The sequence below is a fragment of the Sturnira hondurensis genome, unplaced genomic scaffold (genome assembly GCF_014824575.4).
Source record: "Sturnira hondurensis isolate 20B ecotype Veracruz unplaced genomic scaffold, ASM1482457v3 Scaffold0018728, whole genome shotgun sequence".
Lineage (NCBI taxonomy): Eukaryota > Metazoa > Chordata > Mammalia > Chiroptera > Phyllostomidae > Sturnira > Sturnira hondurensis.
Window position 1 is genome coordinate 8297645 of NW_028091359.1, and position 13218 is coordinate 8310862.

At 37.7% G+C, this 13218-nt stretch overlaps 1 protein-coding gene across 2 annotated transcripts in view; it reads left to right on the plus strand.

Annotated features, from left to right (window-relative positions):
- Positions 1 to 13218, plus strand: part of CEP112 (centrosomal protein 112) — a 340946-nt gene that overhangs the window by 221239 nt on the left and 106489 nt on the right. The gene's annotated exons all lie outside the window — the stretch shown is intronic.

A 13218-nucleotide genomic window follows, 5' to 3' on the forward strand; every position in this document is an offset into this window, starting at 1 on the left:
CCATGAACGTGTTAGACATCTGGGGTTAAGCACTCCTTACCCTAATTGCCATAACTAACTCTATAGTAATAAAAATGGCCAGCATTTATTGCACCAAGCATTGTTGTTAAGACTTAATCTCATTGTCTCCCCTCAACAGTAAAGTGAGTACTGTTATTCTCTTTGTGTAAGCTTAGCAAAAGTCAGTAATTTGGAAGGACAAGATTCTAATTTAGTTAGACTCCAAAACATGTATTTTTAACCACTCTGTTACACACATGGTGACAATATGTACCACAACTGCTCTGAGAAGAGAGAGGGAGCTGTGAGAATCTGTGAGTCGACATTCTGGCTTTAGGACTAAGAAAGACTTTTCTGATGAACTAATGCTTACACTTCTTCTTTTTTAAGAAGGCACATTAGACACACATGCAGGGAAGGACGTGGACTCTGGCCAGGCCTCTGTCAGTAACTCACTAAGCAGCCCTTAACCAGTGACCCCCTGAATCTGATTCTGTCCATTACTTACATGGCTGCGTCTTTTCAACCTTCAGCGTTTCATCCTTTCTCTTTGCTGTTGTAAGAACTAAGCATCTTTAGTGTGGATAAAGATATTTATTATCTGAATGTTTGTTTGCAAATAATTGCTTTGTTTACTATTCCCTCTTCCTTTCTCATTTCTACCCCAACAACTTGATCAGCAAATACAAGATTTTTTAATAGAATTGTTCTTATTAAAAGTTGACATTGTCAGTGTCATGAAACAGTGTCTTTTTATGTCGTAAAACTGATCTTGTGTTTTAAGCAATTCCTTGTGTTCAAATAAATTCCATTAAAACCACTGATAAGCATACACAGTAAATACTTACTGGAAGAAATCATGTGTACTGTGCCTGTGACGTGCCAAGCATTTTCACATATATTATATCACTACACTTTAAAGTTATTATTCCCTTAGAGCAGCCAGAAGTACTGAGATCAGAGGAGTTAAGCAGCTTGTTCAGAGGTACACAGCTATAAATTGCAGAACCAGGATTCTAATTCCAGTGTATCTTTCTCCAGACTAGCAATTGTTTCCTTCCCATGCCATTAACCAGCTAATCTAGCCATATGTTGACTCAGTAAGTCACCACGAGCAAAAGATAGAAGCTCCTGCTTCACAAGACCATTGGTTTTATGAACCAATTCATGCCGCATTCCTCATTCCCACCTAGACCCTAGTTTGGGTTCCTAGCTTCTCATTACCCACAGCTTTTGGTCTCAAGCCTGCTTACCTGTGTTTCGTATTTCTGCCTTGATTGGCATTTTTGAATATTTGGCATTTCAGCTCTTATTTGATCACTTTAGGTTTGATTTCAGATCCTTTTGACTCAATGGAATCCTCTTAATATGCCTTTGTAGCAGAATTATTGGTCAGTTCCCCAGATGAACACCAGACCCTTCCCTGGTGTTTCTGTATAGGATGATGACCCAAAGGGTAAGCCTCCTGTGATGTCCTGCTGGCCACCTGGGTTCTGTGTTGTCAGGAAATGTTCTCCCGTGCACCATCTTTTTGTTTGAAGTTCATGTTCTGCCTTTTTCTTTGTGCTTTAATTTGTACTATGTGTTTTTAGTTATATAAATAATTTTTATTTATATAAAATAGCTTTTCTAAAGCTGGTGTTAAACAGCTTTTTAAAATGTCTCCCTTTTTAAAATCTTAAAAATATAGAAAACAAGCTGTTATCCTGTATAAATTCTAAAGTATTATATATTTATCTTTTAAAAGTGTTAGTTCTCTTTTAAAATTTTACATTGACGTCTATAGAAATTTCTAACTATTCAAAGAGCAGAGCTTGAAAGTTGCTTTGACTTTTGAAGGCTGCTGGATTGCCTTATCGTTGTCTTGGAGAGATTAGGGATGCTTGTGTGGAAGGTTGCCTTTTTTCTACATAAAACTGAAGTTTTGTTATTCTATTGTAATACTTCATTTTAATCTGATTGGTTTCTTATGCAGATAATATATAGCAGGAACCAAAAATAGTTCAAGAAAAAGCCTTCAGTTATAGATGGGTTGACTGTTATTTGCTGGCTTTTGCTGTCCTTGTCAGCTCCATTAGACCGCTGCTTTCCATGTATGTGAAAGAGCTTTCCTGAGCTATTAGGGTCTGTGTTGGGACAACGGAGTATTAAACAGTTCTATTCCTTTAACTATGAATCATCTACAGGGTGAAAAAGCCATTTTTCCATGTAAATGTCCTGGAAAAGAAGATATTTTTCAATAAGAAAAAGGTGCTTTTAATATATAGAATTATTATTGGATTAAAGCAATGAAAAATATGTATTTATGGAAAGAAAATAAAAATGGCATTTACATATATTTTAGTAGCAAGTGTACTTCATTTTACAATTTTAGACCAAAAATGAGCCATTTTATTGTCGCAGAAATGCATGGCTCTTTATTTAGCTATTAGTAAATAGGACATTGATAAAGTTAGGAAGATAAAAAATTTAAACCTTAATTAAATAATGCCTCTCTTATGAGATTTAGATATTACTGGACATACTGTCTCGTTCATATAAGGACTTCATAGCTGTAACTTGTACATAATTCAAAGCATGCCCTAACCCAGATCATAATTGTTATAGCAAAGATGACTTTAAGTGGATTGACCCATTGATGAGAATCATGAGAACTCACCAGCCTCGTGGCTATTTTAAGAGCTCATCACTCTTCTCATCAGCCACCTGCTCATGGTTGTGACCTAGAGTTCTTGCCGATCCAGTCACTGCCCCTTCAAAAGCTCTGTTTCAGACCATCCATTCTCTCTACCTCTCCCCAGCCCTCACCTTTCTGACTCACTTTGTTTAGCATCCTCACTCCAAGAGATTTTCCCCCGGGGAGAATTCCAATCCATGAACCTTACTGTCTTTCACTTTCCATCAACTTATGTGTTTATTTCCCAGCTTAGATTTCGTGGTCTATCAGTAATCACTCCCTTGAACTACCCACAACTTCCTTGCCTTTCTTTTCCTCCACCTTCCTCACTGGCAAAACCCAACCCTGGTTAAACCAAATAGTCATGTACCCTTCTCTTATATCTAAACAATTGAACATGGTTCAAAAGAGACACTTAGGTCAACTAATCTCACTTAAACTTAGGGCCAAAAAGCTTAAGTAGGCCCTCACCACTACAATAGTTAATTCATTTTCCCCCTACCTCTTCATCTTCTGAAACCTCCAACACCACCTTTTCATTCCTCACTCCTGGGTGATGGCCTCTATTTCACTGGAAAAGTAAAAGAAACAGAAGAGACCTATTTCATGAGCTCACCCACATTCACTGTCCATCTGCCTGTATATTTTGCCTTCCCTCCTTCAGAGTGCGTAGATACCTTACCTAAGGAGATACCTGCCTCCATCTCAGGCTTTCACTGTACACTCCACTCCACCTCCCTATTGAAAAACTTTTCTCCTTTAATTGTCCATTTTTCTATTATATCAATGCTTTTCTCTCTACTGCATTATTTCCAAAATTATAAAAACGTGCTATAATATTGGGTTGGCCAAAAAGTTAGTTTTTTCCATAAGATGGCTCTAATAGTACTTGGTTGTCTTTAACTTCATTTGAAACAATTTTCTTAGATTGTATTGTGACAGCTGTCATATCAGCGTGCATTAAAAAACTTACCAAAATTGGTGAATTTTTGTGTAGCCATTTTAATACTGAAGATGGAAGAAAATATGCAGGATTTTTAGTATATTAGACTTTGTTATTTCAAGACAGGTGAAAATGCAAAAAAAAATATTTGTGCAGTGTATGGAGAAGGTGCTGTGGATGTGTCAGAAGTGGTTTGCAAAGTTTCATGCTGGAGATTTCTCACTGGACGATGCTCCATGGTTGAGTAGACCCGTTGAACTTGAAAGCAATCAAATCAATGAGAACAACCAATGTTATACATTGCAGAAGATAACCAACATACTCAGAATATTCAAAACAATAAAGTTATTGGTGAAAATGAAAAATATATCTTATTTTATGGAAAAAACTAACTGGATTTTTTGGCCAACCCAATATTTTAGAGAATTCTTTAATCACCTATGCCAAATTATGTTGCGTTGTACTATGGTAACAAATTGACCTCAAAATCATAGTGGCTTAACAAAGGTTTGCTGTTAAGTTAAACCATATGTAAGTGCTATTTTTTAGGCCTAAACTGGCTAATTATCAATAATTTCATGCGATTAACTAATACTTTCCCTGACTATAAGTCTGTTATTGTTCAACAAGAAATCTCTGTGATCTTCATCTTGACCTTTCAATGGTTTTGACACCTCTGATCACTCCCTCTTTGAGAGACTTGAGTCACATTATCAATTAGGAAGAATATCACACCCTCCAGGGGTTTCTCCTAATTGGCTAGCTGCTCCTACTCCACCCCCTTTACCAGCCCCGCCTTATCGTCACACCTCTTAAAGTTTCTTTGCTCTGTCCCTAACAGATCCTGTCCAGTCCCACAGCTTTGAATGCCACCTACATGCTGATGACTTCCAGTGTGTCTCTCTCCCCCGTCTCTGCCCAGAGCTCAGACTTGTGTGTCACACAACTGCTTCTGAGCTGTCTGCACTGACCTTGTAATAGGAACTTCCCACGTAACATTTCTGAAACAGAACTCTTGATTCCTCCCTAGTCTTCTGCAAGTCAGCCAATAGGACTCAGAGTTATCATAGACTCTTTTCCTTCTTTCAACCTCATTTCTCCTACCAGCAAGTCCTTCTGACTCAATATTCAAAACGTATCCCACATCAGACCACTTGTCATCACTCTTGCCATCACCACCCCGGTCTAAAGCATCATCCACTCTGGACTGGACTGATGCAGTAGCTCCCATCTGGTCCCCTGTCTTCACACCTGCTCTCTAAGTCTTTCCTCCACACATATTCCCCTGCTCAAACTTCCAAGAGCTCCTCATTGATCACCTCTCCAGCCTGTGTCCTCCCCCCACCCCCTCAGCACCGCAGATCTGGCATGTGGCTTTTTTACCACTTATCAGTATGTGAAACTTGTTCCTGTCTGAGGCCTTTAAACTTATTTGTCCCCTTTGTCTGCATTTCCTCCTCAAATTTCACATCTCCCAGTGATCAGCCAGCTGGTCCCTGCCTAACTATTAGAGTCCCCTATCACTCTGTCGCTGGAGCCTACCTTTTTTCTCCACACTGCTTCTCACTTCTGATTTATTATTAATAATTTACATACTTCTTAATCAGTATTGTTTCTCCTGTGCCTAGAACAGTGCCTGGCACAGAGTAGGCATTCAGTAAGAATATGGTGAATTGATAGATGAATGGGTGGATCTTTATTCTTTTTTCAACTATAATGCCCCAGTTAGACTGAACAGATTTCATAAAGAATAATTTGTGGGCCTTGATTTCACAAACCAGTAAAACTGACACATACTTCTAGCTCTCTGCAAATACAATAAAACAAAATTTTTTTTTGCTTTTGTATCGAATATGATCTGAGTGTCCCCATAATGCACCAAAAATTATGAAAATAGCATAGAACTGATAAATATGTGAAACAAGATAACTAAAATGATAAAGGGAATAAAGCAGCTTCCATATGAAGACTTCTAAAGATTTTCATTTTAGGCAAAAGATTGAGAGATTCTCTGATTAGACGCTCTAGTACTATGAATGGGTTAATTCAGATTAAAAAGAAAACGACTATTTAGAAGAATTTCAGAGAGATTATTTCAAGACAAATAAAAGGAAGTACAGGAATGCCTCATTTATCAGATATTGTCCAGGAATAAAATGTTCCACATGTCAGTTTCCAAATAACGATGTATGTAATCCCTGTCTATGTGCCAAAACTTACATTTTAAAGATTGTTTCTCTGACATACTCCCCTACTCTTTTAAACAAAAAATGCTGAAGATGTCAACAACCCTTCCTGACAACTCAGTCGTCATTGTGAGCACTTTGGTGCCACATGAAAAACTCCCTGCAGTAAACCTGCCTCACTCTGTCCTTCCACTTCCCTCTTCTTTTCATAATTCTTCTCGCTCTTCCTTCTTCCTTCACGTTATTCTGACGGCAATGGCCTTCAACTTGCTCACTGCTTTTCTACACCCAACAGCATGGGCAAGGGCCTCCAGGCAGCTCCTAAATAATTCACATGGTAGCTGCTAAAACTCTGACCTCTGGGCAAGTAAGGTATTGTGATGGTATTACCAATAGTAAAATGCATTAAAATGATGGTGATGATGATGAGAACTTGCTTGACTCTTCCTGCCATTATAAAGATTGCTTATATGGTATCTGTTCTTGCTAGATGGACCTAGTATGGTGGCATTTAATGTCATTCTGTTAATTGCATATTGAAGATGTAATTCATGTTTAGAATGACCATACATACCAGTTGTAGTGCATGTTTTCTCAGTATGATTGCTAATGCTCCACTCTATAAAGTTGTCTAATGTTGACAACTTATACATCTAGCCTTATACATAATATATTTTAAATATATTGTTAATTATTTTTCATGCAACCCAGAATGTAGCTTCCTGATATTGGGAAATAAAACTCAAGGATTTTTTTATGATGGTACCAGAAATATTCTTAATGACAAATTATGCCAAATGTATTGAACAAAAAAAACTGAAATGTGAATTGAGAAAAATTTTCCTGATATTTAAATGTAAACTATATATATCACTTGTAGGAGAAATTCTGACAGTTCATACAGGGTCCGGCACAAATAACACCCCTTCTTTATTTTTATTTTATTTTATTTTTTCAGAGATTTATCTATTTATTTTTAGAGAGAAGGGAAGGAGAAAGAGATGGAGAGAAACATCAACGTATGGTTGCCTCTTGCATGCTCCCTACTGGTGACCTGGCCTGCAACCCAGGCATATGCCCTGACTGGGAATCGAACTGGTAACCCTTTGGTTCATAAGCCGGTACTCAGTCCACTGAGCCACACTAGCCAGGGTCTGCCCCTTTTTTATTACAAAATCTTTTATTACAGAATCATAAGCATGTCATTCTGTAACATAACAATATCATATTCAAGCACACCATATGACATTTTAGGTGAAATGCTCAAATTAGAACTATAAATTATTACCCCCACATTATTACCTTGCCAGCCACGTTCAGGCAGGCCCTACAGCTGCCAGACCCTGCATATGCTCCCACCATGTGTGCTAAGTGAATAATTAGATTTATTCACCTACAGTTGAAGTGGAAAATATCTAAAATGTCTTTTTAAAATATGTTTGATTGATTTAGAATACAAAATAATGTCATGAGAATATATTGTACATCTTAATAACAAAATTTATTTTACTATTTGTGAATCAAAATACACAGCTTTTCTTGTTTACTTAAGTGAATATTTCTTTTAGCTTAGGTAAACCAGAGAAAAACACATTTTTAGACATTATAGGTAATTAATCCCAACTATTTTAAAACATTTTAAGAGGTTATTGAATGCTTTTGGATGAGGTATCATTTAATGTTTCATTTCTTTGATCTGTGTTAAGTAAGCTTCAGTTCTAAAGAAATATAACCTCAAGATTTAACAGCCAATAGCTTATGGTTTAACACATATTAAAAAAACCAAATCATCATCTCTGTCATTGTGGATTTGTCTGTATATAGAATATATTAAATCATCTAGATTGTATATATGCTGGCTTGCTGGAGGCAGGGGGTAGGGGGTGGGAGAAATGAGTGAACTGTTTTGTTTGTTTGTTTAAATAAATTGAAAAAAACTTGAACAAAAAATCCATAAATATAGACTATTTTTAAATTTATAAGCATCACTAAATGGAGAGCAGTTTTCTTTGACTATGGCCATAGTTATCTGCTTGCTCTTCTGGTTCATTCCCCATGGTCCTGGGGGAGTCACCTTCCCAATGAAAGTGCCGCTCATTTCACTCATGAGCAGTGCATCTAGAATAAAACATAGAATATTTTTGTCATTGGCCTGAGACTCCTTGGTCTAGACAAGACTCTGAATTTTTGGCTCTGAAATCAGACATAAGTAGGAGACAAACAAGAGGGTAGATATAACCAATAATGGGGTATGTCTGGGGGAAGTGGGGAAATCAGAGTATTGGGGGAGGTATGTTGGGACTGTTAGAACCTTTTCATGTGAGCTGTCAAGGATGAAGTGTTTCCTGTTGGTGGATATTCCTGAGGATCTCTGTGAGCAGCCACAGATTTTATTTCAAATGTGGAGGGGAAAACAAATTTTTTTTTAAAGGAAATTGCACCTAGAGTATACTCTCTTTATTTCACCTCAAAATAAAAGAGAAGGAACACTATAGAATTAAATACTGTATTTTTATATTTAAACTTTGTAAACCAAGTGGAGGGGAACAGCTTTTGGATTTATTCTGTTATTTTGTGTTTATTTAAAGAATTGGATCAGTAAAGGAAATTTGAGACTTTAGCTTTTGCCTGTTCAGCTAGTAAATTTTTTAGTTCCCCCCTTTTTTTTTGTATTAACTATCTGAAGGCTTGTAGCCATTCTCAAAGACTGAGTTCACTGAGGCACTCTGGAACGAAGTCTGCTTCATGATACATTTGCATATTGTTTTAGTTGGTCTTTATTTGGAGATGAATCGAAAGCCATAGGCATGTAGTTCACAGAGAAGCATTTCAAGGATTTTAGGAGATGTAGAATCTTAAGCAATTAACTATATAACCTTTCCAAACAAGAGACAGTAAAAATTCTTGGAACTTTTTCCAATTTCTATTCTGAGATTACACTAGAGATGAGTGTTTGTGACAAATGACAGGTATTAAGCATGCCAAAAGGCTGGTTTAGAATGTGAGCAAAGTTATGTGTGAAACTAAATGAAATTTAGTAATTGATAGAACATGGGATAACAGAATATGCACTTCAGAACCTAGGTCTGCTGTGGATTTAGACTGTGTGAGTCATACACCCACCCGGGCACTGGGAACTCGAGTTTCTGAACCTGCATAGCCGGGGATCAGACCGTGTTCCACGGTGGGTTCGGCAAGTCCGATGAATCTCGTGGGTGGCATCACCGGAAGGGCTTGAGTTGTCTTGGCAGTCGACCGACCAGCCGAGCAGTACACTCATCTAGATAAGAGTCTTTCATTCAAATGTCTGTAAGAAGACATTAAGTTTCAAATTTTTGAATTGAAGTTACACATTTATGGTTTGTCTTTTATAACCAAATATGTTAGAGATGCAATAAGGAGGTGACTTTCAATTAATTGAGGTCACAGACTTACAACTACCTAAAGATACAAGGGGTGGAGATCTGGGGACATTTTGCTGAGAGTCACAGTGAGACTCCAGAAGGACCCTGGAGCCTTCAAACCCACCCACTGTCCTCCACGCCAAACCATGCCAGGGGGTTTGAAAGGACACTGCAAAATGGCAACCAGAGTTAAAGGGTTTTTAGAGGAAGGGTCCCAAATGCTGAAGGAGTGTCAGAGTCACTTGAGGGGATTGTTACTGAGAGAAAAGTAAGGTGCTTACCTCAGACCTGATGAACAGGAATCTCTGGACATGGGGCAGTTTGACATGTGGATTAGTTTGGAAGTTACTGATCTAAAGTAGGGGCCCAATAAATGCATTCTGTTACTTTTCAGTAGTATCTTCTACTTAAAGTTTAGAAGTCAGCTTTTCCAGGAGTGAAGATGAATTAATTCAGGTTCCCTGCAAGGCAGTTGGAGTTCTCTAAGTGCCTACATTCCCTGCAGAAGCCCTGGGTTTACAGATGCTGCGTGTGCTGGGGGCCTTCTCTACTGAGAACCCATTCAGTTTTTATTCTTGCTCCTAATATAATTGTTGTTGTGGTGGTGGTGGTGGTGGTGTGTGTGTGTTATCTAGAATTAGATTAAATTTAGGAACTTTTTTCTCTTGGCTTTGTGCATTTTACATCAGTCAGACATCAAGTCACACATGTGAAGAACATTACAAAAGTTCCAAATGCAGTCTCTAGGGTCTTGGGGATTTCAGGTTCAAAGGGACCTAACAAATGAACAAACAAGAAAAACAAAACAAGACCTCATAGACACAGACAACAGTGTGGCGGTTACCAGAGGGAAGGGGGTAGGTAGCAGAGGGTAAAGGGGGTCAAATATACGGTGAGAGAAGATGACGTGACTTTGGCTGGTGGACACACAATGTGATACACAGATCATGTGTCATAGAATTGCATACTTGAAACCTATGTAATCTTACTAACCAATGTCACTCCAACAAATTTAATTAAAAAGAGAAAGGGACCCAAAGGACCTTTCTTTTTTGGCATTTAAGGACCTTAAGGATCTAAAGGACCTAGTCTGGTCTTTCCTGCCAGGATGCAGACTCCTGTTTGAGGAAAGGAAATTTCAGAGAAATTCAGTTCTAACAACTCTAAAGAGAGATCTTGATTTTTTCTCCTGCTTTTAATAAATATGTATGTAGTGCCTTATTATCTTATCTGTGTTTTTTCTATATCATAACCAAATGTCAATTTACTTTTTTAGAGTCCCCTAGATTTTCATGTTTGTGTTTCTTCACTTTTTTCAAATTAAATGGAGAAATATAGCCCTTTTCTATGAGAAAGGAACATTAGTGTGTGCCTAGTCCCACATTGTTTTAATGAGAACAAAAGCAAAATGTTCCAAAATTATTTGCTTCCAGCTACAAAGCACACGTTTAAGGAATAAAAATGCATTAGGGGAAAAAAATAATTGTTTTGAAGTTCTTATGATCAGCTTATATGGGCTTCATTGTAAACTGATACTAAAGAGCCCCCATTATGATCTGTGTATTTTGGTGCCAGAAGGTTTTTTTCTTATGCTGAATTATTAAATTCTGTCAGCTGCTGGGCTGTCATATAGAGATACAGTAAATCACATTATACTCTGTCATGGATTACACAGAGCAATAAATTTGGGAATAAAGATCAAAGTAGTTCCACAATCACATCTGAGTGTGGGAGGGATGTTTAACTTGTAGAAAACTGACTTCGGTGAGGCCGCCGCAGTTCCTGTGTGGATTCCAAGTGAGTGTGGATCTTTGGTTGAAAATGATTGAGGATCGAATCTCAAAATGATGTTCCATTTTTGTATTTAGTTCAGAGAAGCTCATTCTAACACCTAGCTGCATGACTCAAATTAGGTAAATAATCACATGCCCAGAGTAATGGACCCAGTGAAAATTGTATTTATGTATTTTAATTACTTTCATGATTAAACAATCTGTGCCATTGTATATTTGTTTGGGGTTCTCGGGGACCTCATAATTAGTTAAATACTCTTGTAGTAATACTCACTGACTCCTTGGAGCTGACTGTTTGCTTTTCACTGCATTTAAAACCATTAAACGTAAGCCAGCTTAAGATCGCTAAGCAGCCTTGATTATTTAGATCTTGATTGTTATTATCTTCGCTCTGTGTTACCATAGAAACTCTTTCAGGGTTTTTAAAGTTGATGATATTTATTTATTTAAAACAGCCAATCTCAACTTGTTGGTCTCTTTTCACAGAAAAAAAAATCACAGTAGAAATGAGATAATATAGCAGAAGTGTAAGCAGAAATTATGTGCTTTATAAATTATTGTTCTAATAGTTAGGAAAGTGCCCTCAGTCATACCCTCAGTTTGCCAGAGCACTGGTTCCCCCGTTGGGCTGATTATCAGAAGCAGCAGGAGAGCTTTTAGTGCAGACTCTGGGCCACAGGGCCTGGCAGTTTCACTTGGTTGTCATTGTTCCTACATCTTTTTTGTTGTAATCCTGTTTGGGGGAATATTTTTCAATGTTATAGCTGATTAACAGATGCTTTGCTAAATTATTTCTCAAGATTTTGGTTCCCTGTTTTATTTTTAGTCTCCTATTATCATCCTTTTTCTGATTTTTTCCCTCTAGTGAAATCTAGAAGATTGACACTAATGCCATACGTAGTAAAGCAATCTGCCATCAGACATAACATGTCTGATGTCTGATGGCATCCCCCCAAATCATGTGAAGATTAAGGCCTCCCCATTCTACATGGGACCAGAACAATGTGTGGTTGGGTTGTAGGCATGATGACCTGGGTCCTGATTTTGGTCTGAAAAGAAATCAAAGGCCAGATGGGGAGATCGTTAGACTAAGATGGAATGTTTAGCTGTGAGGCTGCAAAAGCCAAGCTGGAAGACACTAAGTAGTCTAAGAACTCAGCATCAGTAATGTAGGCTGGTGGACACCCTTCAGCAGAAGATGGTGGAGATTCCTATTGGCAGGCCCCACACTCTTCCAACAGGTTTTTTCTTGTGTCCTCTGATAATGCTGTAATGCCTCTTAAATCCAAGCCTCCCAGATCGGAGCCACTGTTTCTGAGCATCACCACGAACCACGAAAAGCAAGCAAAGCTTTCAGAGGGTGATCTAAGCCCATACATTTACTGTACTTCTGTCCAAGGAACAAAGGGGAGGTTCTACAGTTTACATTTAATCATAAGTGTAAAAACCCTAATAAAAACAGAGAAACAGAATCTAGCAGTATATAAAAAATGATTGTGACAAAGCTGGACCTAGTGCGGAATTCAAGGATGATTTAATGTTAGAAACCTATTAATGTAATCCATTACATTGCCAAATGGAGAAGAGATGCTCAATATAATTAGTCATTAGGGAAAAGCAAACCAAAACAGAAATAAGAGACCACTTCATATCCACTAGGATGGCTGCGATAAAAAAGATGGAAAAATCACAAGTTTTAGCAAGGATGTTGGAGAAATTAGAACCCTTGCACTTTGGTAGTGGGGATGGAAAATTGTGCAATCACTTTGAAAAATTGTTTGGTAGTTTCTCAAAAAAGTTTAACATACAGTTACCATATGACATTGCAATTTCACTCCTATGTATACATCCATGAAAAGAAACTTATACAAGGATGTTTACAGCAGCATTATTTATGGTAGCCAAAAAGTGGAAACAGTCCAAATTTTTGCACAACTGAGGAAGGGATAAACAAAATTTGGTATATTCATACACTGGGCTATTACTCGATATTGAAAGGGAATGAATTACTGACACATGCCACAGATTAGATGATCTTGAAAATGTGCAAACTGAAAGAAGCCAGCCACAAAAGGCCACATGTTTTATGACTCCATTTATATGAAATGTCCAGAATAGGAAAATCCATAGAGACAGAGAAGTGTTGCCAGTGACCTAGAGGAGAAAATGGGAAGCGACAGCTCATGAGTGTGGTCTTTCTTTCTGAGGGGATGAA